The following is a 21,353-nucleotide window of genomic DNA, read 5'->3' on the forward strand; positions in this document are numbered from 1 at the left end:
CCTCTGAGTGAACTTGGAAAATACACACTCCCGGCAAGGCCTCAGATCGTCCTATGCCACCGCGATCTGAGGGGAAAATTAAAGTGTTCATGGGAGACTTTTGTAAACTGGGATCTATCGGGCTTCAGTCAAGGCTGCTTGCTTCCTTGGCCCATCCTTGGCCTGGACGCCCCAGGTTTCTGTGGTGGCTCCAAGGTACCCGAGCCCTTCCCTGTGGCATTTCACTTTAGACCATTTCCCTCGTAACCTTCTTCCCAGCTCCCCCAAACTTACCCATCCAGGCACACGAGCACATTAAAATGCTCAACACCATTAGTCATCAAGGAAACACAAAATAACCCACGAGGAGATGAGCCACACACCCTGTATAAAATGCTAAAACGAAAAAGGCTGGCCTGTCAAGTGCTGGCAAGGATGTAGAGCAACTGGAACCCTACAAATCAAACCCTACAAATCAGGGTGTCTTCCCACCCCAGAGAGCTGGTTGTTCAACATTTACCGGCACCACCTCTGATGGAAACACGTACAGAAACAGACTTGTACGTGAATTTATTCACGATAACCCCAAATCGGAAACAACCCAAATGTCAGTCGACTGGGGGAATGGATAAGCAACTGGTGGCACATCCATACAATGAAATATGACACAGCACCTCAGAGGGACTGAGCTATTGATACACACAACCTGGATGAATCTCGAAGGCCTTAGTGCCTAGCAAAAACAGCCAGATTCAGAAGGTTACATTCTCCATGACTGCATTTCTTTATGAAAGTCTAGAAAAGGCAAAACTACAGTAATCGAAAGCTGATTAGTAGTTGTCAGGGATAGGAGACCTGGAGACAGGGTGAGGAGTGGGGTGGTGGGAAAAGGAGATTGACCTGGAAGGAGCATGAGGGCAATTTTAGGGGTGATGGACATATTTAATATCTTCATTGTGGTGGTGGTCACATGGGCGTATCTATTTATCAAAGCCCATTTAACTGTACTCTTTAAGTGGATTAATTTTTGTGTGTGTAAATTTATCTCAACAAATTGTCCAAACAAAACAAAACCAAAAACTTACCATTCTACGTCCCACTCTTTCAGGTCCTTCTCTCCGCTACCATACCGGAGGTGCCAAAAAAATGTATACACATGACTCATATTCATCTTTTGGTATCGGTATATGTTGAGTATTACGATTTTAATACAGTTTTTTTTCCTTTCATAAAACGTGTGTCCATTTTCTTGGCACCCTCTGCATGTGTGATCCTGGTGGAATCACAGGGTGCTTGCCCCCGTACCAATCTTAGAGAAAATTCCTCAGCCTATCACTCTGTATAGGATAGGCCCATGGGCAAGTGATTTTGAAGCAGGAAATGTACCCTGAGTTACACCTCCTCCAAGGTAGGGCAAGGCCTGCTGGAGTCAGGGACGGCAAATCTGGGCAGAGGCTACTCTCTCATCCAAGTGCCATCCTCTCCAGTTTCTGTCCTCTGCCGGAACCTACAGATGCGGACGGACAAAAATTGTGTCTTTTCCTCCAAAGGCTGGTGGACCTGAGAGGATGGGGTCATCGAAGTTTACAAGAAAGACGATGGGAGGGAGGGACCAAAACCCTGTCATCCTTCACCGTGTATGCTTGCAGGCTTAGCATATGGCCGATAATAACCACCTGTTCTCTGTCGGTTCCATATGGATTCAGAGAAAAATGGCCTTCATTGGTAGCAGGAAAGATTTAGGTGGGACACAATGATGAACTTCCTGGGAAGGCTCTTGAGAAAGCAGCCAGGAGTGTGCATACCCATGAGGGTGCATCTGTGCATGTGAGAATGTGGTAAAGCAGGATAAGAGGGCATTTGGTATATATAATTCCTCTCTCTGGAGCACTTTAAAAACTGGAAAGACAAACCCCACTCTGAAATGAGCCTGGGTCCCTCTGGGCAGGGGACAGAGAGATAGACTCAGGCCCTTTCTCTCGGTACCTTGGAGGGCAATTAGCTGGCTGGTCCATCAGGAAGACCCCCAAACCAGAAGTCTGTAGAGCCAGATGGGTACTTACTACCATGGCCCGACCCCCTCCCAGACGGCACTGTGCACTCTTCTCCCATTAGGGCAGAAGATACCATCCATCACCAGCCGGGATGGTGATGTCACAGCTGCCGGCCTCCAAGGGCACAGGAAGACTGTTCCAACCCCACCGAGGTGCTAAATCATTTATGGGGCAGAGAGCCTGGGCGGCAGGAGATTTACTGCTGAGGAAACACTTTAGGGACTTTGTGGAAATCAATTCTTCAAAGAGACCCCATCAGCGGGCAGGTAGCATAAGGCTGAAGCTTGGGTTTGTGAAGGGGACCCGATGAAGTGGGACCTGGGGGGCAACCTCCCAACTCCAAAACGGAGGGGGGAGGAAGCGCAAGGCCCGCAGCCCAGGGAAGATCCAAAGTGAAGGCAGATTCTCAGCACCCTGGGATGGGGAGGGGGGATCCCAGCTATCCAGCTCTGGCTCACCCCTTCCTCTGGTCCTCCCTATGGGGTTTCCATGCACATACCATGGAGGTTCTGCTGATCGGTAAGACAGAATGAGGAATGTTGTCGGGATGGCTTCACTCAGCCTGCTGACTGTGTGATCTCAGACCACCCCACCCCACCCAGTCTTTACTGGAAGGGGAGTTTTCAGGCCAGCATTGGTTTCTCTAAAATGGAAGTTGGAGCAAAACCCAGCATTCGTCGTCCTCTTGTCTCAAAGAGAATGTGAGCTCCTGGGAGGTCTGGTCTGTTCGATGGTCTGGAATTCCAGAACCCTAGGAACTGATGATTCAGTTCCTAGGGTACTCTATGCTAATTTAACCAGTGGGAGCATGCAACCCTCCAGAAGCAACCTGGGACTCCTGCCCCCACGCCATGCAGCACACAGTGGGACCTTCGTCTCTAGCACGGCTCTCCTGGTCCAAGTCCAGCCCAATGCATCTGCCTCCATTTCTGTGTCTACAGCAGACTTCCTCCACGTGTCTGGAACAAGAAAAATGAAGGATGAAAGAAGAAAGGAACAGCGTTTTCATATCGGTTTGGAAAAGCAGACTCAGCTCTCGCATTTCCTTCCAGTTCTCTTCTTTAACGGATGAGGAACCTAAAGCATAGAGGGAGAAGTGACTCATCTAAAGCCCAGGCCCAAAACGGAAGTGGGGAGGCCTCCTGGAGTCATAGTGAGCCATTTGTGCCTCCCTTGGAATGACCTTGCTCCCTGCTAAAAGGAGTGAGGTAGAGCAGGCAGCTATGATGGAGAGAAAGAGACCGGGCAGGTTCTGGCCCCTGTTCTGAGGCCTGGCGCTTCTTCAAAATAGCTCTCCCTTGGGGAATCCTGTGGAATCCTGGTTGTGACTGTATTTCTGCTCACATGTTCACTCAAACACATATTTATGAAGCACCTTCCAAGAGTCGGGCACAGGGATACAGCAGTGAACAAGACAGAGGTGGCTCCTGAAGTCTGGACTTTATCTCATTCAGGACTCATGCTAAAGGACTTGGCAGGTCATACCCTCAGTCCAGCCCACCCCAGGGCGCTGGGGGTAAGGGCTGCTTACAGGGTGCTGGCAGCAGCTCCCGGTTCTTGACACAGGCTAACGGCTGCTTCCTATGTTAGGGATCCCTCTGCCTTCAGGGCAGGGCTCCCAGTTCTGTGCCAGCTGCATCCCCCCACCACCTTGGCTGTCCCTCCCTTGCTGCCATCACTTTCAGGAGGGCCAAGCAGAGAGGGTTCCCACAGCCCAGGAGAGCATGCTGGTGGAGCTTTGTGAAGAGCAGACTCCAGGAGAGATCAAAGTGTGTCAGGAATTCCTGATGGCCCCAGTCCTTCCATCCCCATCCAACCTCTGGTCCTCCACCTCCCACAGCCTCTCCTCTCTCCTGTGCTGCCTATTCTCCACCCACATCCCACCCCCTGTATCTCCCAGGCAGGAGTGGCTGTTAGCTTGCAGCCAGGGACCCCAGATAACCCTCCTTCTAGGCGTCCCAGCAGTTGCTTTGCACCTACCCCTCAAGTTCCTCCCCAGGAAAATCTCTGCAGCTCCCGAGGTGCCCTCCTATCCTGGGCTAGAGACGTACTGACCTAGAAACTGGAACCCACCCAGAGGACAAGGGCAGTTCTGAGGCCAGGAGCTCCTTGGGCCCCACTCCAGCGGGGCCCCACTGCTGGGCTTCGCAATTTTTTTTTTTTTTTAATTCCCTGCTCCAAGAGTTCTGTCTGGACCCGCAGACTCGGCCCAAAGGAAGAAGCCCCAGGCAGGCATCCGAGAACTGGGCTCTGCTATCTGCTCTGGCTCCAGTTCGGGACCTAGGAGGGGGGCCCCTGATCCCTCCTGGGGAAAACAGAGTTGGATTAGACAAACCCTATAGCACTGGGAGGGTCGCAGGGGAATGAGGACCCAAGGCCGACAGCAAGAGAGGACACTAGCGAAGACATGGAGGCTGAGGGAACCCAAGCCCGGGGCCTGCAGGGCGCAGCGCTCCGAGGACGCGCCTGCTGAGAAGTGCGTACCGGCGCAAAGGGGTGCGCCGCGGAGGACGCCACTCGCTAGGAGCGAGGGAGGAAGGGACGCGACGCCCCTGAACCGAACGCACGTCCGTATTCACAGCTGCCTGAGAGCAAGGAAAAGACCGTTCCACGCTGTGCAGGAGGTGGGCGTCCTCATCCAAAAAAGGCAGACAACTTGACCCCCTGGAATCTGGGTGGTGACTGCAAGACTGAAAAGAACTGTCTCCTGAAGAAGCACTTTGCTGTTTCCAAAGCGCTCGCAAACCATTTCATTGTTCGATTTCCTCCAACTGTCCTCTAACTTGGGTAAGCTCCCAATTTACAGGTGAAGAAACCGAGGCTCAGAAAGGTCAGGCAGGCGCCTAACAAAAATACGTGTTAAGTGATTTCAAGTACAGATTATTCTACCTTGAGACAATTAAGTCCTGACTCTCTGAAGCATCCCAAAATAGAAATAAGCGTTTGCCTGGTTTGGGAACTGAATTATTCAGCTAAAATTCTGGTGTGGACACAGGAAGTGAACATGGCCCGTGGCCAAAACCAAATCTGGGTCACCGAACTTTAGATAATCTGCTGAAGGCTGCCGGGACCCTCTTCCGCCAACTGCGGACACGATGTCTGCTTAGAACCTCTGGGTTCCCATCCCCCGGCTGCCCGCACGCGGTGCCTCGTAGGTTGGCTCTACATCGGGTGCAGTGGAAACCGAGGGTCAGGATCCGCGCGCCGGGCCCTACCAGGTGGGAATGGAGAAGCGAGGTTTCTCGCCCTGGAAGGGTCTGGCGGAGCACTGTCCGGCAGGGCTCCTCTCCAGGGACCACGCGCCCGCTTTCGCCCCACATCCTCTAGAAGGAGGCACGGCGGGTGTTCTCAGTTTATCCTGCCTTGGAGGAAACGGCGGCTGGACTCAACCTCACACCTTGAGCCCCCAACCAGTGCTCGGTTCCCTATCACCGCCAGCCGCCTTCTCCACTGACTCGGGTTATGGATACCTCTGGGGTGGGCACTCAAGCCTCAGCTGCCGCCTGGACTAACTCAGTCAAAGTGTCACCTGGTGGGGGAAAGGAAGGGACAATGCTACAAAAACGCACCGGCCGCGCACGCTTGCGTCTCTGCTCGGTTGCCCACGCTCTGAGCACGAGTTCTGGACCCGCGCCGGCCCGGAGCCGAGAATCCCGGGGCGCACCCCTCATCATTCGAGTCCAGCTCGGGTTACCAGCCCTCCTCGCCGTACTCGCCGTCTGTCGGGTTCGGGCTGCGTCATCCTCTCTGATTAGACTCCTCCAGTCTTCAGCAACCCGAATCAGATTTTTTAAAAAACCAATTCCTGCAGTTTCTTTTTTAATTGAAAATGTAATACAAGCATATGGTAAACACGTACACTTTAAGCCGTCCAAAAAGACATCCAACAAAAAGAAAGTTTTCTGCTTTCTGCCCCCCGGCCCCCCTCCCCGCCCCCAGTTCTCCTACATGGAAGCCACCTCTGCTGCGTCTTGGGTCTCCGATGGGAGACTTTTTGCGCATAAAAACACTGACACCTAGACAACCCCCTTTACATTGTTATACACAAACAGAAGCCCGTGTGTCTTTTCTTTGCGTTTTCCACTTAACGTCCGGGATATTTTTCCAGGATATATAACGGCCACATGTATTTTCCCCACCCTTTTTAAGAGCTGGGTAGATTCCTGGGACAGGATGGCCTTTAATTTGTGTCCCTGGTTTTTTTCGTTCTTTGCCCCATCGTTCCCTACACTCCCGGCCCCCCGCAGTTGGAGCCGAATCTCCGGATTCCCAGTCCTTTGAGAAGGGTACAGAGACCGTATACCGCTGGAAAAAAAACGCACAGGCGCACAAACACGCCGTTTTTCGCAAAAAGTCGGGGGCTGTGGCCTGGACCAACATCGAAAGACAGTGCTGCGGCTCCCCCAGCAGCCCAGAGCCCCCAGCACATGGCCGCGGCGGGGCGTGGGGTGGAGTGGCGGGGACGAGATCTCGAGGGTCAGCACAGGGGCCAGAAATACGGTGGCGGGGGGCGGGCACCAGGAAGGCATCACGTGGGCGGGGGGTACAGGGTCCGTCGCAGTGAGAACGCAGGTTCTCTAGTTTGCAGAGAACTATGGGTCACGAGTGTGCGAGAGCCCACCCATGCTTCTTCTTTATCCTCCTGAGAGATGGGAGCCATTCTACCCATTTTGTAAATGGGGAAACTAAGGCTCTGAGAGGCGAAGTGAATCGCTGGAAATCGCAAAGCAACTGCTAACTGGAGCACAGGAGGTCCCGAACCCCGAGCTCTGTCTCACTGGGGAATGTTAGTTATCGCAGTGGTGAGGCTGAGAGCCGGGGTCAGCGCGGGGCCCCAACCAGCCAGAGCAAAGCCGACCGCAGAACTGCCGCCGCTGGGGCTGGTCTGTGGGGTGCGGGTGTCTGCAACCCAGACACCCCTCCCCCCAGCCCTGCTGCGTGAGATGGGAAGGGAAGGTAGACCAAAGGTTGACGACCTCTTCGTCCATCTTCAGGATAGTGACTACTGCAGTGGAGAGTTAGGGGCAGGGGGCGGGAAAGAACTAAGATGGCCAGAGAGGCAAGCGAGACCAGGGGCGAGAAACTGTAGCCATGCCCGGGGACCGAACGAGGGGCTCTGAATCTTCTAGGCTGGAGCAGGCAGGGCGGTCCTTCCTAAAGGTTTAGGGATCTTTCCTAAGCCTGACCCGCGGGTCGACGAACCCCAAACTATGCGTCGCGACGCCAGACTCCGGGCAGAGTGGGATGTTGATGACGAAGCGGAAAGGGTCTCTCTAGGAGGAGCCAAGGTGCGTCTGAGGGGCAGAGAGACCCGAGACCCGAGGAGGAAGGGCAGGATGCAGGCGGACTAGGGGGTGCAGGACAGGGCAGCAAAATGAGTACCTTAGGTCGTCCCTCGCCACCTCCTCCCCCCTGCCTGGGCCTGGAGCCGAAAGGGATCTGGGATATCGGGTCCCCGGGGGCCGGCCCCTCACCATTCGAGTCCAGCTCGGATTACCGGCCGGGCCTGCTCCCTAAAATATGTATGAGGCTTTTGCGGGTGCAGTTTCGCGGCCCCTCCCGGAGTGGGATTGGGGGCGTCGGGGTGCGCGCGGAGCCACGGGGGAAGAAAGCAACGCTGGCTCCCGAGGCCGGGGCCGTCTCGACTTTCAGCAGCGCATTTAAGAAAAGGTGGAAACCGGATCTGCCTCGGCGGCGCCCCCGCCCCGCCAGCACCGACGGCCGGACCGTGCGGCCCGGTGGCTCGCTTTGCGCTGTGCGGTGTCTGGTTCTCAACAGCAGGTGAATGGACCCGGGCGGGGCGCGCCGGCCGCGGGGGGCGGGGCGCGCGCTATAAAGGGGGCGCGGCAGGCCGCGGGGGCCACTCGCAGCTTTGCAGTCCCTGGTGCACTGCGCCCCTACCACCCAGCATCCTACCACCCTCGGGGACCAGGTAGGGCATGTGTGGGGATGCAGCCAGGGAAGTTCAGGGCGAGCTGGCTGGGCGAGGAATGTGTGCGGGCCGGGGAGGGGTTAATGTGAACCCCCCATTACACCACTCCTTCGGCCTGTTGCGCCTAGTGCTTTGCTCAGGGTCTCCCCAGTCGGGGTCCTGGCGCACTGCGCCCCATATCTGGCTGCGCTGAGATACCCCGACGCCCCGCGACTCGCCCAGCTAGCTCTCCTGGGGTGAGGGTCTAGCCTCCTCTGGCTGCGACATCCAGGGATGGAGCAGGCCCGCCTAGGAATCCGACCTATTGAAGAGTTCATATCCGCACCATCATTCTCCGCGGGTTTCGGCTCGGCAGGGGCGGGGCACCGGAGAACTATAGATCCCCACCCCCAATTATCACTGCCTACTCCCTTCCTTCGCTTCAGCCCAGGACAGGGTGCTAACGGTCTTCAATCTTAATACAAGAGGATTTTAGGTTTGGCGGGGGCATTGGTTAAGCATCTTCCTTTTTTAGGGGCTTCTCAGCAGCCAGACCTACAGGGGTCCGTAGGGAGAATTAGGAGCTAAAAGGGAGGAGGACGGATTAACGTTTTATTTTAATCTGGTTTTGAACCGTGTTGCCGTCTGGGGCGGCCAGGCGGGGCTGGGACTGGGAAGGGCGCCCAAAGCAGCAGGGGCGGGGGGCGCTCTGGTGCCTAGGATGCTGGGGAAGGAGGAAGAGGCCACCTCGACGCTGACAGCCTGGGAGTCTCCTAGACCCTGCCCCGCCCCTCGGAATGCTCCGGGTGGTATCGCAGCTAAGGACCGCTGAGAAGGATCTAATCCACGTCCGCGCCCCAGCCTTGGCCCGCCCCGCCCCCTCCCGGGGGAGCCACAGCCGCAGTGGGGGGAAGGAGGGGGGTGGGAACGGGTCTGGGGGCGGTTCCCCTCCCCCTCTCCCTTCCCGGACAGGCAGCCTTTGTTCCTGGCGGCGGCAGTGGCCAGACACCTGTGAGGCCGCAAAGCTAGGCGAGCGTAGGTGGCTGAGGACGTGGCGGGGACCCCTCGTCGCCACTCCAGCCCTGAGCCCCTGGGTCCGCGTTGGCACACTGAGACAACTCAAGCCTTGTGCACCTTTCTGCGGGGAGCACTGCGGAGATCCGTCCAGTGGCCCCATAATGCGTCCCAGCTCCAAACGCACTTCCCCTCCCCCAGCCCAGGGTCAGATTTCCAAGCACGCTGCGCTACACACACCTCAGCTAGCTCCCGGCTTGGAGGGCGGTGGGATGGCAGGGCGTCGGGGCGCACCTCGGCCAGCGGCACCCTAGCCTGAGGGCAGGAGGCAGGGACACAGCGCGGTCCGCGAGACCCCTTGGGACCGGACCCGGTGGGGTAGGGCGAGCAGGCGGGGCTCCCAGCGTCTCCGCAGTCCCAGTCGGGCGTGTCCTGCGCGGAGCACCAACCAGAGCCACATTCAAGGTGAATCATCCCAGACCCGCCTCCTGCCCCTCCCCCGCTTCTCAGCACCTGAGCCAATGGCGGGGCACGGGGGGCGGGCGGGGCTCAGGGGCGGTAAACCCTCCCAGAGTCATTATCCCTGCATTCCGTCGAGACTGCACCTCGGCGCCGGAACCCGCGGGCCTCTCTCCGGCCGCCCCGTCCGGGGCGCCTCGCGCACCCTTTTGCTCGGGCTCCAGGCCCCTTGCCTCTCCTGCCCTACCCCGCCTGCCGGGCGGAGATGGCTCCTCCTCAGGTGGCGGAGCAGGGGCCTCCTCCAGCAGACCTGTCACCCGACACCCAGGAAGCGCGCGGCCCCATCCCGGCTCCTCTTTGTTCCCCCGCTGGGCTCCGTGCTCGGGCGCCGCCTCCTCCCGCGTCGCGCTGTGGAGGTTCAGGGCGCCGCCCTCTCCCTGGCCCCGGGACGCCTCAGGTTCCGTCCATCCGGCCCCCTCCGAACCAGGGCCCTTTTTGCCTTGTTTTTCCCGTGTGGACTTCGCGCGGAGCTGGGAGGCGGCAGTGCGCCCAGCCCCGAGCCGGCGCAGGTGAGTGTCCGGGGCAGGGCCGGGTCAAGCCAGCGCCGGGCGGGGAAGAGAAGGTGGAGGCGGGTGCCCCGGGCGAGCCGTGCTAGAACCAGAGTTGCGGGCGGGCGGCTACCCGGCGCGGCCGGCCTTCGGGGATGACGCGGCAGTGCAGCCTCCCCGCTCTCCCGCGCCTTCTGGCGGAGGCGCCCACGAGGCCCTGAGGTCCTGGGCCCCCCAGGGCTGTGCCCCCGGCCGCCGCGCGGTTTGAGTGCGGATTGTGTTTGGTGAGATGCGACGTGGGCCCTAGCATCTCCCTGGAGAATCGAGCGGGGGTCGCGCCGGCGTTTCGCCGCCCTGGTGGGCTCAGGTGGAAGCGCAAGTCGGCGAGGCAGGCGGCGACTTGGGGTGGGAAGAGTTCCTGCTTGAAGAGCTCGCTGATATCTCAAGTCCCGTCTCATGGCTTCGCCGCAGGTCGTTACCGCGTCTGTGGCCCCGGGGCAACCCCGCCCAGTCTCGGGGCGGGAGAGGGGGGAAGCAGCTCTCAGACCCCCAGATCTTCTCCGCTTCGGGGCCACCCATATTAGATCCTGGGAGCGCCCCCACTATCTATCCCTGTTAGCGCCAGCGAGCACCGTGTCCCCATGGGGTCGGCGGCTGGACGGCGCGCCTCCGGCGCCTCACTGGTGCGCACATCCTAGGAACTGGGCTGCGAGGGTGCCGCCCGGGCGTCAGGGATCACTTGATTCCGCGGAGCCCTCCAGGCTGAGCCATTCGCTTTCCCTTCCCCCAGCCCCTGGCATCCCTACACTGCGTATAGACAGACGCACCCGCCGGGGGCTGGGGGCGCTAATACTGGCTCAGAGCGATTAGGAGCCGGGAGCCGGTGGTGTCCTAATCAACTTCCCCACCCCCATCGGTTAGGTGAGGACCGAGCTCCCTGCGTTCTGCCGGGCTTCGCAAATCTCTTGAGGATTAAAAGCCCGATTTTCCTCCTGGGGACCAGGTGGCGGATGTCTGCGCTACACCCTTGGTCCCCTGGCGGTGTCACTGGGCTCCACCAGGTGTGCACCACCCTCTGCCCGTCCCTTACTGAGCCCGGCGGGCACCAGGTCGGCAGGAGCCGAGGCTGAGCCTTCCAAGAAATCTGTCCTGACCGTGGACTGAGCGCACTCGAAGGTGGCCCCACGCCCAGCTCTCAGCCGCGACGAGCCAGCGCATTCCCCGCCAGGCTCTTGGCTCAAATCCTGGCCGCCCAGCTACAGCCTCCGCGGCTTGTTTCTTTACGGCTCATGGCCGCCCTTTTACGCGCTCGAGGCCCTGACCCTGCTCCTGGGAGGGGAAAGGAGGAGCGCGCCTTATGCAAAGAAGAAAACAATTCCGGGGTACCATTCTCACTTGTGAGAATTTCGTTCATTTTTGTCCCCCGAAGAGGCGGGTTAACGGGGCCCAGTGGTTCCTGTCGTGAGCCAACACAGCTCCAGTTACCGTATTAATGGTGGGTGTGCTGGTGACCTTGTCAAAAACAGCTTTGGGCCCCTCCCCTGGGACCTCACGGGGAGACAGAGCTGCCGGCTCTGCGCCCAGGGCATGTCAGAGGCCCCACCAACCCCAGCCTCCAGCCCCTTGGTCTTCGGGGACACTCGAAGGATGCCAGAGGAACCAGGACCCTGCCGGCCGTGGGTGGAGCAATTGGAGCCCTAGACCCCGGAATCGTTGTGTAGATGTCAAACGGAGAACCTCGGGGCCCCGTGATGGTGATAGACCGTGGATCTCAGAATACTATAGCCTCGTGTCCCGGTGACCCACCTCTAAGGATCCCCCTACCCCAGCACTGGAAGGGAACACGCACAGGACCTGCCCCGTGTGCCCGAGTGCCTGCGCGGAGGGAGGGAACCCGGAGGCGAGACTCAGAGGTGTCTGAAGATGGTCCTAGCGAAGTTTAGAAGGGGCGTCAGCAGAGACCCTGTAGGGCGTGTAGGATATACACACACACAGCGTGAGACCCTCCAGTACTCTGGATCCTTTGGTGGCACTGTCAGCAGCCTCCCCTCCTGGCCTGCAGGTCGGGTCTTCTGTAGCGCGCACCAGTTCCCGTGTTCTTTTCTTTGCTTGGAGCTCGCTCCCATCGGGGTGGGAGACAGGGACCTGCTCTGGGTCCTTATCGTCGTCTTCCCACTCCCGGAAGTGGATTTCTGTACCTTTGGATCTCAAGGTCAGGGCCATGCCCCCCGCCCCCACCAGAGCAGGCAGAGGAGGTTGCTCTGAAGACTCGCCTTGAACCCTAGGCCTCAGTTTTCCATTTTGACCTTTCAAATGAGGCTTTTGTTGCTTATGCCCTCCCAGCTTCCCTTGTCCCTCAGTTTGGGAGAGCCGGGAGTCCTGCTTCCCTAAGGCCCAGGGCCAAGCCACACCAACGGAGATCGAAGAGGTGCTGCAGGGTTCTGGAGCGAACCCTGGCCGGCGTGGCGGGTGTGGCGCCGCCCCGGCACTGCGGCACCGGGTCCTGCCGCATTCGCGTTCGCGGGAGTGAGGCAGGCGCAGGGGAGGGAGGAGCCTCGCCCAGCTTTGAGAGGAGTACTGGAGGCTGGAAGGGGATTTGGCCTTGTAAGCTATTCTCTGCGTACCCTCCCAAATCAATTGCTAAGATGAGGAAAATAGAGACCAAGGGTCCCCACAGAGATGCCACGATTAGTCGGAAGGAGCACCCAAACCCAAGCCCCTGGCGCCTTTTCAGGGCTCTTTACCTGTGGTCCCTTTGATTTCCTGGACTGGGAAGAGCAGAATGTGTAACTACAGCCCTCTGTCCTCAGGCACCCCTCTGCTCCTTGGTTGCCTGTTGCCAGGCTAGTGCCATGTTGCTCCCCCGCCCAAAAAAAAGAAAGAAAAAGTAATTTAGGGTTGTGCTTATGTACCCCAGTGAGATGTCTCAGTGCTGAGAGTGGCGGCTTTGGGAAGACTTCCCAGACATTTCTCAAGGAGGATCTGCATCCCCAGAGCAGAATTGCCTGGGTACCTATTAAAATGCAGATTTGGGGGTAGGCCCATAAATCTGCATTTCAACGACCCCTTGGATAAGTCTGAGGGTTACAGCCTGAGCTCTGCAGATGTCTAACTACCTCCACTGGACCCACAGTCTGCTAACGCTCCCACCACCCAGGCTGGGAGATACCGTATCCCTTCTTTTCTTTGTAGTGGGGGAAACTGAGGCAGAAGGCCAGGGATCAACCGGGCTGGGTTGGCCTCTGGAAGACCAGAGCCTAGCAGTGGGCATGTACTGAAGCAGGACAGGAGTCCCTGGGGCGTTGGTGGGGATGGTGGTGCGTTGAGCAGCGGTTTGGGCCATGTGGGCACTTGTGATGACAGCAGAGTGGGGTGTGGATTTGACAGGTGCTGGAGCAGCAGGGTCACAGGGAGAAGCATCGCCAAGGGGTTTTCATAATGTCTGCGCGGTGGGGGGGGGCATCTCTGACCCTTCCAGGGTGCTTTTCTAGCCACCCTCTCCACCCCCCCACTCTCCCACCCCCCATTGGCCTAGAGTAGGGCGAGACTGCTGCTCTTTAGAGTCACCAGCCCTCCTGCCCTGGATGTCACCTCCCCCGAGACCGACCCCCTCCCTCCCACTCTCTTCCTCTCCTTCCTTCCTTCCCCAGGGCGCTTGGCACCAGAGGCAGGAGCCACAGTGACTTCTCCTGAGGCAGCCGCTCTGGCAACCACTGATGCAACCTTTCCCGGCCCCTCCCTGCCTCTGCTTTCCTCTGCAGTCCCCTCAGAGCCGGCCAGAGCCGCTCCCCTGGCTGGATGGCAGCCGGGCATCCGCTCCCTCCATGCTGCCTCCTTGGCCGTGGGCCTTCCTGTTCACCTGCCCTCCTGTCCTGGCGGTGGGCCTGCGGTGGAGATGGCCAGCCTGGGCCATTCACAGCCTGGTCTGGTTTGGGACGGGAGTCTGGGGAGCAGCAGGTTTGGTTTGTCCCCTGGAGCTCTTTTTCTGCCATGGGGCTGGCTGGGGGATGGAGGAGGATGGAGAGCAAGGCATCTTGGATCAGGGCTGCTGGTGTCTGCTTAGAGGCCAGGAGAGGCACCCAGCATTTCCTACTGTCACGGCACCTTTGGGGCCTGGCATGATGGGCTGAGAGGAAGATCTGGCCAGCTGCTCTCTACTCTGAGCTGGATTTACTCCCTCCCCAGCCTGAGCAAGACGCGGTGAGGGTGGAGGGCCTGTGGTGGGCCTTCAGGATGAAGCCATAATCACCGTATATGGACATCTCCCCCCACCCTCTCCAAAGCCAGAAGTTCAGCCCTTCTCCCCCATGGTCACTGTCTCCTCGAAGGTCGTCTTGGGCTGTGACAGGCATGTCAAGCTTGTGAAGGGGTGGGGTGAGGAGGGCTGCCGGGGGACACAGGCAGGAGTCTCTTTGCAGGGTCCGAAGGCCGGAGAGCGCGACTCCTGTTCTGTGTATGGCACTGGTAGAATTCACTGTGAACAGTCTCGGTCAGTGAATTACCGAAGGGCCATAAACAGAGCAGAGACAGATCCGCGAGTGTCTCAGGAGCAGCTCGCCCCCTCTAGCCCTGCAGTGGGCCTGGACGTCGGGAACGGGCGGCTTGCAGGGGTGCAGGGATGCCGAGAGCTCCTCCAGCGTTTCCTGGGGGGCAGCACCACTACCATCTGCTTGGCCGATTTTGGCACTAGCACATTTTTGCTTGTGTCTCTCCGCTCTGAGCAATCATGTGCAGTGCCAATATGGGAAAAGCGGGCGCTGCAGCCACGTTCACCTCCCCTGTGTCTTGCATCCGGGCCCCACCGGCTCCTCACTGGCTCCCGGGCCCATCTGGCTCAGCTGCTGTGAGGGCCGCAGCCCTGTGGGCAGCCAGATCGCCTTACACTGCCTGGGGCCACAGCGGAGCTGGAAGCCCCGCAATCTGAGCTGGGCCAGCAGATGGGGCCGCCTGCGGCAGGGGTGGGGGGGTCGCCATCTGTAGGGCCAGCCTGGCTGGTGTCATGGGTCAGAAAGGCCCTGCTCGGCTCCCAACACACCCTTGGGGTGAGGCCTTGGCTGGCAACACAGGGCCTGGCCTTCTGCTGAAGGAGCTGAGGGAGGTGGCTCCTGGCATTGGAGGTGCCCCTGAGGTCAGGCTGGGTGACCCTGGAGCTGTTGTCCCTCGGGCAGAGCTCGCTATGGAGTGGTCATCTGGACAGCACTGAGAATGGGGTCCTCGGTGGGCCTGGAGAATCCGAGTATGTTGTTCCAGTCCTGCCTCTGGAAGGTTCTAGGGCAGGAGCCAGTGGTCCCTTTCACATACCACACTGACACGTCGTTCCCTGGATCCCTGAATTGGGGCTATTATTGAAACTTTGGTGTCCATCGGTGTATCAGGTGACGTGACAAATGTCATCGCATTGATCCGCACCACAGCCCTGTGGGTGTGGAATGTTTTTTGTCACCTTATAGATGGGGAAACTGAGGCGCTGATTGAGCAAGTCAGTCAGTGAGTGGTAGAGCTGGGCCAGTGTGGCTCTTCAGTCACCAGCCACAAGTGTGTGTGCGAGGGGTCAGCCCCAACGGTGGGATTTGTGCTGTGGCTCCTCACCCTCCAGGGCTTCGAGACATCTGAGCCCTGAGCCTAAATTCACGCTCGGCCTCCCCAGGACGCCCCAGAGAGCAGAGATTGAGGCTCAGGCCTGGACCCAGCCAGGGACAGCTTGGCCAGCCTAACGCCCTGGTGACCAGTGGTCAGTAAGAGGCCGGCTGACTGGCCTGGGACACTGAGCCGCCAGGAGCTGTCAGGCCTGCAGTCACGGTCCCATTCTCTGACGGTGCTGCTTCTGTGTGTGGCTGAGGCTGTCACCGCGCGGATGGCAGCATCCGACAGGCCGCCCAGCTGGGCTGACAAGCCCTCCTGCCCAGGGCCCTGCGGACGCTCGCACGGGTCAGGACAGTTCTCTCTGCCTGTTTGCAATGTGCCCATTGGGGAGGAGGCCTCCATAGTCCCCCGTGGCTGCCTCTCTCCCCTTTGATGGCCCGGTCCCTCCACAGCTCATTCTGTCTCTGCTCCAGCCCTGTTCTCCTAAAATGGCTGAAATGGCTGAGCTCCCTGAGAACTTCCCTCCAGGCTCCACGGGGCAATGGAAGAAGGGAGTCCACAGCCTGGATCAGAGTGTCTCCTGTGGGTGGCATGGGCACAGATGGCACAAAGGGGCTTGGAAGGCCCCAGGGCCTGCCAGTTCCTAAAGCTTCCCTGGAACTTCTGTAATGTCTGGCCCCATTTCTGTACCTTCCTGCCTACAGGGAGGGGGGGCCTTCCAGCTGGAGGAGAGAGCAGCTGCCCCTCAGACCCTGGGTGGTCTGCATCTGGGCTCCACTTCTTCCTGTGGCTTTGCTGCTGCTCCTCACACCTGCCCAGGTGGGCGCCTTTGCTGAGCCCTGAGTAGCAGGTGCTGGTTGGGGGTGTAGAGGAGCCAGTCTGGGCCTCCAGCCTCCATGCCCAGCTGCCCTGGGGGCCCAGCTCCTGGCCGGGGTGATGAGTTCACCCACAATAGTGACGACCCCTGGCTGGGACTCCCACAGCCGGCTCTCGTCCGGACCTCAGGTTCCCAGCAGTTGGAATGGGAGAAGGCCTTCTTTGCCTCCCATCCCCTCCAGACTCTGCCTCACCACCCTGCCAACTGGGGCCTGAGTCCTCCTTTGCAGGTCTCCCAGGAGAAATGAACAAACGTTCCTACCCACTCCACAGGCACCTCTCGCTGTGGGAGGTGTCTATTCCATCCAATGCCTTGTGGCCCACAGGGGTTCCTGCAGTCTGACTGCAGTCTCTCCTGCTGCAGCTGAAAGCATTTTCTTGTTAGAGTGGAAAGGTCTCTGGGAAGCACGTCGCTCTGATTTTTGGTTTTTCAAGAGCAGTCACTCCGAGGTTCCTGCATCCCCCATGCAGGGCCCCTTGCTTGTCGGGGTGCTTGGGGCTTCTGGAGATGGCAGCTCCTGGAGGGGCTGTGGGAGGTGGATTTGCCAGACTCCTGCCCCTCCCCCACCACTCCATTTGCTTATTCAATCCCAGCCATTATCCTGGTCCCGGCCCTGGCTCTTCGAAATACGATCCGGCTCCATTGATCGCTGGTGGGGGCTGCTTGGTGCTGCCAACGAAGCGGGTTGGTGTGGCCAGCTGAGAGGGGCCCCCTCTCAATGGCGCCGGCCCCACCCAGTGCCCCAGGCTGCCCTGAGGGTAGGAGAAGGGGTGGAACCCTTCGCACCACACACAGACTGACTCTCTCTCTCTCTCTCTCTCTCTCTCTCTCTCTCTCTCTCTCTCTCCCCCTCCCTCCCTCCCTCCCTCTCTCCCTCTCCCTCTCTCACTGGGGGTGGGAGGAGCTTCCTGGCCAAGGCACTGGCCCCTGGGAATACCCTGGGACAAGAGTCCATTCCTATGGTGTCCCTACATGGGCCCGCCCACCCCATGGTCTCACCCTTTTTCAGTTCTGTGACCTTGACCAGAAATCTATCACCAGCAGAGGTGCCTGGACACCCAGGCCCCTGACCCCGCTGGGTGACCACAGCTGCCCCAGCCAGTGTGGGGGGGAATCAACCCTGAGGGAGGGACCCTGAGGATGGCCTGGGTCTCTCTGCATCTCTCCTCTTCCCTCGCTTCACCTCAAAGGGCAGGAACAGGGTGACTGCTGTCGCCACTCTGCTGAGGGCCACAGCCCCGTGGGATGGCGTCAGCCTCCCAGGCAGCTGCCTCTCCAGCTCAGGCTGCTGGTTTCGAAATGGGCCCATGTGTGATCTGGTCTTACTGCCCAGCGGCTTTAGAGCAACTAGATCCTTCCAGGGTGTGGAGGGCCCGCTGGCTAAAGGTGACCTTAGGGGGCCTTAGCACCTGAAAGGACCTGACCGCGGCTGAGGGATGTGGACACAAGTGTGCTGTCCTTGCTGTCCTTGGGTAAGTTACCTGGAGGCCAGGGGAGGTGCCACTTGAGGAAATCAGATGGTAGCCAACCTTCCAAGGGTGTGCGGATGGGTGGGGCCGGTGGGGATCTATACAGTGCTCAGGAGAATGCAGTGTGGCCATGATACTCGGCCCTTTTCTGCCATTGACTGGCCGAGATGAGTGACGTCAGTGGGCTTAGGACCACCTGTGCTGGTCGTGGGTGGAAGGCGCCAGCCTGGTGTTTGCCCTCTGTCCTCAGGGAAGAGACCACAGCGAGCGGAGTGGTTGGCCTCTTTGGGGCTTGAGGGGGAGAGTATTAGGTGCAGAAACTCCCCTTCTTCCCCAAGAGGCGGGGCAGCTGGGGAGCGTTAGGCCGTGGGAATGACAGGACCGGGTCTCCCTGGCTCAAGTGGGGCAGTGACAGGCAGTGCTTGCTAACTAGCAGAGCACGGCCCACCTTAGCTGTCTCTTCCCCAGCGCTGGGCAGAGGACTCCCTGCTTTAGAGGTGTGCCCAGTCCCTGTTGGTGGCCTGAAGTGCAGGTGCCCTCTAGAGCCTGAGAGCGGGTGGGTGCAGTACCCTGGGCCTGGGTCTGGGCTGGGGCCTGATAGCTGCCCCCTGGTTGTCCCCTCCATCCCTGCACAATGGGACTGAGAAAGGACTGAGGAGAGGGAAGAGCTAAGGAGGGGCTGGGCTCCCACACCAGGGCAGCCAACAGGACGCCATAGTGACCTTGTCCTGTCTGGGGAGGACGCCTCCTGCCTGGACCATCGGGGACCATGCTAACAACCCCTGTCTCTTCCTCAGCCTCTCCAGGTCCCGGGCCCACCACTGCCATTTGCCTCCCACCGTTTTTGGCAATGGTAGAACTCACACTGGTGAGGTAATGGGATCCGGTGGTTCTAGACTTGCCAACTACGGTGCGAGGGCTCAGCAGTCAACTCTGCAGCAGCTGCCGACGGAGGGGACACACCACGCTGGGCCTGCTGCCCCCTGGGAAGTAGGGACGGACTCTGGTCCCCAGGCCGCCGGGCAGTGGCAGAGGGTGGGTGCAGCTGGAAGTGACACTCAGTGTTTCCCTGCATCCCCCTGAGGTCACAGGTCTCTGAGCCAGCTGGGTGGGGTAGGCACCATCCTTCGGCCCTCGGGATGCTTCCAGGAGGGCTTGAGGTCCAGCTCGAGGTGAGAGAGCCAGGGAGGCAGTGTCTGTGGATGGAGGGATCATCTGGAGTTCAGGTGCCCTCACCCAGCTCTTCCCCTGGGTGATGAGACTGCTCACCACTACCTTGGAAGGTCCCACTCAGGGTGGGCTCTGAGGGTGGATCTCTTTCCCTTCCACATACCACTGAGAGCGGGTCTCGCCTTTGGCCTTCGGGAGGGGGAGGCCCCAGACAGGGCTGAGCGTACATCCGCAGCCATCCAGTAAGCTCGCAGGGGAGTGGGGACAGATGTGTTGAGAGGCATGTTTAAGCTCCTTGTGTAGGTGCAGCACTGGACCCGTAGGGAGTTGGTTGCCGGCGAGCTGGACCTCCGCCTCCAGCTGCAGCTCTGTGCTGTGTGAGTGCGTCTCTGACGCCTCAGAGCCTAGTGACAGCCTGCTCCCACCTTCCCAGAGCCCAGGGTTGCAGCAGGAGCTCGAGACAGGCCAGAGGGTCAGGGACCCAAGTGTAGGGCTCGGGTCAAAGTGGGTGGGAGCACGGTGGGCAGACCTGTTGGGGAATTTGCTGTGTGTACAGAAGGCTAAAGGCAGCTGGTCTAGAGCGGCAAGTGTGTGCGTGTGGGTGCACAGTGACCCACCGTGAACAGTACAGACACGAATGCAAACGCCCTTTCCCTGCTCTCCAACCCCAGGCCTGACCAGCTCTCCATTTCCGGGGAGACCCCATCCCCTGCAGCTCCAGCTCTCTGCCCCCACTAACCTCTTTCCCCTCACCTGCCCTCAGACAGTCATCAGTGGTTCCAGCCCTGGGGCTGATGGGGTGGGAGGCAGGGCCTGCAGACCTCCCTGCGCCTGCCACCTTTCAGGAAGAGCAGGGCTGAGTAAGGAAGTGTTGGGGAAGTAGGCTGGTGGGGGGGGGGTGTCCCCAGAAGAGGAGGGCATCTGAGCCTGTAGAAAGAGGGGGACTATCCTCCCACAGGCTGTTTTTTTAAAAACCTGATAAGTTATATGCCCGGCATGAGGAGATTGTGGGTTTGTTCCTTGTTGCCAAATATTAAGCACTAACTACGTACCAGGCGCTGTATATGCAGGGGATTAGAGCCGGGCAGGGGAGGAAGGACGTGAGGGGCCCCTCCTGGGCGTGCAGTGGGGATCCCTGGAGGATGAGTGAGTCTTGAGACTTGGAGGCGGAAAGGAGCCTGTCGAAGAAAGCACCGATTTCCTTAGAGACCTCGCCAGGCTGGAAGGCACCACATTTGTTCTTGAACCTGAGGACAGTGGAAGGTAGAGGGGATGAGATGAGGTGAACACGGAGAATGGAAGGAGGGAATGAGATGAGAGACACAGGTCCCTGGGAGGGCGCACGTGTTAATCTGAGGGTGAGGTGATGGCCTGACGGCAGAGGACTGGAGAGAAATTACCTAGAAACCGATTCCTGGGGAACGTGAGTGGGGGATCCATCCTACCTTGAAGGGCTTGGTTCTGAAGCTTCTGAGGAACCTGACAGGAGGTTGGGCTGGGGTCACACACACCAGCAGGATGACTGAAGGGCAATTCACGGTCTGCACAATCACAGCCCCCTGTGTACCTACTAAATGGTGACTATTCGGATAAGGAGGAATCAATCAGAAGGAATTTACAGTCAAAGCCAGTGCAGGTGAGCAGGGCAGGAGGCCAGGTAGCCCCCCTTTCAGCGGCCCCCCTCCCCTGTTCTTGCCTCTCCCGTTCCAGACTGGCCAGTTTGGGTCCTAGAGGAGCAGACAGGGATGAGAATATTCTGGAGCTTTGGCAGGGGGTTAAAGAAGAAGTTGGGGTGGGGTGGGGTCTTTCAGCACTTACTATGTGCTGCATGTTCATGATTTCAATTAATCTTCACGACCACGGGAATCTGGACTCGAAGCGGTGAGGAGCAGGGAGGCCAGCCCTGGCCATCGCCTCTGGAGATGTGAACTGCTGCTCGCAGGAAGGAAGCTGGCAGGGGGCCGTCGCCAAGACACCAGCCTTCTCCACAGTGGCCCCCTTAACTGCTCCAGGGGCTCTTGCCTTTCCTGGGAGCCATGGTTGCTGGGGGTCATGGAACCAGAACAAGGGCTGGTGGGGAAGGCCTGGTGTCATGCAGGAGACCCTGGTCGCCGCACCATTTGTCGTGCGGGGGGGTCTGTGGGGTCTCTGCTCCCGCTCCCCACATAAGAACGCAGGACATGGTGAGGCCAAAAAGGAACACCCACGGAGCCATAGGTAGGGGAGTCACACCACTATACTCTCGCTGGCGGCTGGGTTGGAGACACAGGAAACAGGAGCCACACAATT

At 59.2% G+C, this 21,353-nt stretch overlaps 1 long non-coding RNA gene across 1 annotated transcript; it reads right to left on the reverse strand.

Moving 5' to 3' along the window:
* Nucleotides 1–794: 794 nt before the first annotated feature.
* LOC117018204 (uncharacterized) lies at nucleotides 795–9,365 on the reverse strand. Its single transcript, XR_004422186.1, has 3 exons — nucleotides 9,199–9,365; nucleotides 5,603–5,847; nucleotides 795–2,992 (listed from the first exon to the last, which is right to left on the reverse strand). It is a non-coding gene; the product is annotated as an uncharacterized LOC117018204 (long non-coding RNA).
* Between the last annotated feature and the right edge of the window lie 11,988 nt (nucleotides 9,366–21,353).

Source organism: Rhinolophus ferrumequinum, chromosome 26 (genome assembly GCF_004115265.2).
Source record: "Rhinolophus ferrumequinum isolate MPI-CBG mRhiFer1 chromosome 26, mRhiFer1_v1.p, whole genome shotgun sequence".
Taxonomy (NCBI): Eukaryota; Metazoa; Chordata; class Mammalia; order Chiroptera; family Rhinolophidae; genus Rhinolophus; species Rhinolophus ferrumequinum.